This window comes from Chiloscyllium plagiosum, chromosome 50 (assembly GCF_004010195.1).
Source record: "Chiloscyllium plagiosum isolate BGI_BamShark_2017 chromosome 50, ASM401019v2, whole genome shotgun sequence".
In the NCBI taxonomy this organism is placed as follows: domain Eukaryota; kingdom Metazoa; phylum Chordata; class Chondrichthyes; order Orectolobiformes; family Hemiscylliidae; genus Chiloscyllium; species Chiloscyllium plagiosum.
In genome coordinates this window covers 5,634,327-5,639,700 of record NC_057759.1, presented here as the reverse complement: position 1 = coordinate 5,639,700, position 5,374 = coordinate 5,634,327, and positions in this window count along the sequence as shown.

Sequence of the window (5,374 nt, the reverse complement as noted above, 5' to 3'; positions counted from 1 at the left end):
TGTGAATACATAAGTAATTTCAGAAAGGCTTAGAAGGGCAAAATGTGAGAGTGTGGTTGTCATTGACAAAGTAGGAATTGACGTGAATAGGTCAAAAATGAAACTGATTCCCAGCCCTGCTTGCATTGGATAGCCCCATTCATGGAGCTGTACAGTTATTGGTTAGTTTCTGGACCTCACTCAATTGGTATTGAGTTAACAAAAAGAAAAATCACCAGACATGGAGCAAGGGTAGAATCAGACATGTTGTTCTGTTTGGATTCCTGTCTTTAAAAACAATATCCTAATGATTATTAACAGCTAAAGATGGTCAAACTTGGCTGATGGTGATTTACAGGAGATTTCTGTTCTGTCTTCCTCCAGGCAAATACTGGAAGGGTCAAGACAATGTAATATTCCCTCTGTACAAAGCCAAGTATGACCAGCTGCTTCTAACAAACAGCAGGTATGTTACCGTTGTCAGAGCGACAAACATCCTTTCCACATTCAGAGCAGATTGGATTGAGCTCAATTTGAGAGAGAGAGAGAGATGTTCAAACAACAGAGAAAATATGTTTTTTTTTTCTCTCACAAATGCACATGTGTCCATTTGAACAAATGTCACCATTCACAGCTCAATTTTGCACAATTTGCACAATTTTCAAACTGGAAAGTCTGAACTCTTGTCCAAAATATACACTCAAGAACTGAAACAAATTTGCCTCAAATTGTTAAAGTACAGATTTGAGATGGGCCAGGGAATCCCTTGTGGACTCAGACCTATAAAGCCTCTTCTCTTTTGGTTTGTCCTGGAGATCGTACTCTTTGGAAGTCGGGAATAAAAACTTCTTACAGACAGATTAGTTTAATTTTAGTCATCCCCTTTATTCACTAATAGCATCACTGTTACAACATAACCCTGATACCTATAAGCTAAACTAACTAGGTTCGAATAACCTAGGAGAGTAGAGTACCAGCTCTTCAAATGCCCCAGCAGGCTACTCCGATGTACTGATACAAAGTGGCCTCCTTTATACAAAAGTTTACAAAAACATTGCATGAGCTTAATTAGACAGATAAGTGAAAGACAATAATTTGTAAGGAAGAAAAGTTAATTGACAGGTCTGTGTACGCTTGACTAATCACTCTTATAGGCCTTAAGCCATTCATCAGGTGGGAAAAACATACCCAGCCTGCTAGCGAGATAAGCTCCTATCATAAAAATATACCAGTCCGAGTAATTGGAGAGTCCATAAGGTAACCTTGCACAGCTCACATATCTGATACAATTGTTTTATGAAGTGGCTTCTTAGAAAGGAGGGCAAACTCTTGATCATAAAATGGCTTCCTGACATATTGTGTCAGAGTCTCTTCAATGTTAGGTTTAAAACAATTTTAAGCTGGGAGCAGATTCCTGCTTTTTATCTTAAGCACAGAACCATTCTGTACCTCAGGCTGAAATGTTACTGCAAGGTTGTATCTAAAATGATTAATTAATCTCAAGTTAAACATGCCTTCTTTGCAAGTTTGTGATTCAAATTCAAATAAGACATAAGATCTGACTAGTTAGAATTGACAGTGGGGCAGTCTGTAAGGTCTGTAGAGTGGTCTGCAAGAATAGCAAGTAAGTTAGGGCTTCATCAATATTACCTTTTACAGAGTTTGTATTTAGTAACTGGTATTGGCTACTCAATATCATCATAAAGTCCCAAAGTGCAATTAAAATCAATCCATTGCAGATAAGCACAAAGAGTTAATTTTCTACAGTCTCCCGTAGCCTCAATACTAAAATCGTGTTCTTTTGAACTCTCAAGTCAGCAAAGTTTTTTTTTCTCTGTGTCTGTCCTGCTTGCAAGGAGGTAAGAAGAATCCATTAAAGTTGGCAGCATCTAATCGTTAATTACAAAGCTTTTGATCATACTGAGTTTCGTTTCAGGGTCAGAATCAAACACTGTCATTAATTTCACAAGGGAACGGTTGTGAATGTTATCACTTGGTGTCCTGTTCACACAGATTCACCGATGCTAAGGCAAATGTTCTTAATTGCCTTACAACATCCTGTTATCACTTGGTGAGCTCAGGTTTCTCTATCTTTAAGTTCCCCCCTTTTTCTGAGCTTTCCTGCCTGTCTATTTTCTAGTGCAGTAAATGTGTTCTATAACTCAGCATTACATTTTAGTCTAAATGTTTAACGTCAAGTTTGAAGGCTATGCACTTTCTCAAAATCACCCTCGTAACAAGTATCCCATAACGAATCACATCTTCACAGAGAATATTAGTAGCTGCCAGAGAGTTACGTCCCTTTGACAAACAGAAACTGACAAGCAAACATTGATACGTTTGTTCACTCGTTGGCATTGCAGAGACAGGCAAAATGACATTGATGACAACACACAATTGACAGGGCAGTTACCTACACACACAAAATCACACACATCCCCTCCACCTTGCGGGCAGTGACATGGATAGATTCATGACACTCCGATGTTCACGTGACAGAAAGTGACACACAGGCTCTTATTTTCATTGCACATACCAATAGGAATGGTTTGACAACTATACTTCCATATTCAGATATCAGAAAGTATCAGACACAGATGCATAATTGTGTTCAAATTTTCATTCAGTTAGAAACTGATATTTCAGATCAATAATCAAACTCAACTACTGTCAGGTAGAGACCGAAGTTGACACTTTCATTCGCAGAGATAAAAGAAAATCTGACAAGTACATAACGATCACTAAAATTACATTCAGATGTCAGAAATTGACACTGACAGATTGGTAAACACACATTCACTTTTACACAATAGGAACTGTCCTAGAAAGATTAATAAGTGCACTGTCATGTTCGCAATGAAGAAACTGAAAGGAACAAATTAGAGTCATAGAGGTGTACAGCATGGAAACAGACCCTTCGGTCAGACCCCGTCCATGCCGACCAGATATCCCAACCCACCTGCCAGCACCCAGCCAATATCCCTCCAAATCCTTCCTATTTATATACCCATCCAAATGCCTTTTAAATGTTGCAATTGTATCAGCCTCCACCGCTTCCTCTGGCAGCTCATTCCATACATGTGTGAAAATGTCGCCCCTTAGGTCTCTCTTATATCTTTACCCTCTCGCCCTAAACCTATGCCCTCTGGTTCTGGACTCCCGGCCCCAGGGAAAAGATTTTATCTATATATCGTATCCATGCCCCTCATGATTTTGTAAACCTCTATAAGGTCACTCCTCAACCTCTGACGTTCCAGGGAAAACATCCCCAGCCTGTTCAGCCTCTCCCTATAGCTTAAATTCTCCAACCCTGGCAACATTCTTGTAAATCTTTTCTGAACCCTTTCAAGTTTCAAAACATTTTTCCGATAGGAAGGAGACCACAATTGCACGCAATATTCTAGGAATGGCCTAACCAATGTCCTGTGCAGCTGCAACATGACCTCCCAACTCCTGTACTCAATACTCTGACCAATAAAAGAGAGCATACCAAACACCTTCTTCACTATCCTATCTACCTGCGACTCCACTTTCAAGGAGCTATGAACCGGCGCTCCAAGGTCTCTTGGTTCAGCAACACTCCCTTGGACCTTACCACTAAGTGTATAAGATTTGCTTTCCCAAAATGCAGTACCTCCCATTTATCTGAATTATACACCACCTGCCACTTCTCAGCCCATTGGCCCATCTGGTCAAGGTCCTGTTGTTATCTGAGGTAACCTTCTTCACTGTCCACTACACCTCCAATTTTGGTGTCATCTGCAAGCTTACTAACTGTACCTCTTATGCTGAAATCCAAATCATTTATGTAAATGACAAAAAGTAGTGGACCCAGCATCGATCCTTGTGGCACTCCGCTGGTCACAGGCCTCCAGTCTGAAAAACAACTCTCTACCAACACCCTCTATCTTCTACCTTTTGAGCCAGTTCTGTATCCACACAGCTAGTTCTCCCTGTATTCCATGAGATCTAACCTTGCTAACCAATCTCCCATGGGGAACCTTGTTGAATGCTTTACTGAAGTCCATATCTACTACTCTGCCCTCATCAGGCCTCTTTGTTACTTCTTCAAAAAACTCAATCAAGTTTGTGAGACATGATTTCCTACACACAAAGCCATGCTGAGTATCCCTAATCAGTCCTTGTCTCTCCAAATACATATACCTCTGTCCCTCAGGATTCCCTTCAACAACTTGCCCACCACCAACGTCAGGCTAACTGGTCTATAGTTCCCTGACTTGTCCTTACCACCCTTGTTAACAGTGGCACCACGTTTGCCAACCTCTCGTCTTCCTGCACCAAACTTGTGACTATGGATGATACAAATATCTCAGCAAGAGGCCCAGCAATCATTTCTCTAGCTTCCCACAGAGTTCTAGGGTACACCTGATCAGGTCCTGGGGATTTATCCACTTTTATGCGTTTCAAGATACCCAGCACTTCCTCCTCTGTAATGTGGACATTTTTCAAGATATCACCATCTATTTCCCTACATTTTATATCTTCCATGTCCTTTTCCACAGTAAATACTGATGCAAAATACTAATTTTGTATCTCCCCCATTTTCTGCGGCTCCACACAAAAGCCGCCTTGCAGATCTTTGAGGGGCCCTATTCTCTCCCTAGTTACCCTTTTGTCCTTAATGTATTTGTAAAAACCCTTTGGATTCTCCTTACTCCTACTTCCTAAAGCTATCTGATGTCCCCTTTTTGCCCTCCTGATTTCCCTCATAAGTATACTCCTACTGCCTTTATACTGTTCTAAGGATTCATTCGATCTGTCCTTACATATGCTTCCTTCTTTTTCTTAACCAAACCCTCAATTTCTTTCGTCATCCAGCATCCCCTATACCTACCAGCCTTTCCTTTCACCTTAACAGGAATATACTTTCTCTGGACTCTTGGTATCTCATTAGATTAGATTAGATTACATAGATTAGATTAGATTACATACAGTGTGGAAACAGGCCCTTCGGCCCAACAAGTCCACACTGACCCGCCGAAGCGCAACCCACCCATACCCCTACATTTACCCCTTACCTAACACTACGGGCAATTTAGCATGGCCAATTCACCTGACCTGCACATCTTTGGACTGTGGGAGGAAACCGGAGCACCCGGAGGAAACCCACGCAGACACGGGGAGAACGTGCAAACTCCACACAGTCAGTCGCCTGAGGCGGGAATTGAACCCGGGTCTCTGGCGCTGTGAGGCAGCAGTGCTAACCACTGTGCCACCGTGCCGCCCATTCTGAAGGATTCCCATTTTCCAGCTCTCCCTTTACCTGCAAACATCTGCGCCCAATCAGCTTTTGAAAATTCTTGCCTGATACAATCAAAATTGGCCTTTTTCCAATTTAGAACTTCAACTTTTAGATCTGGTCTATCCTTTTCCA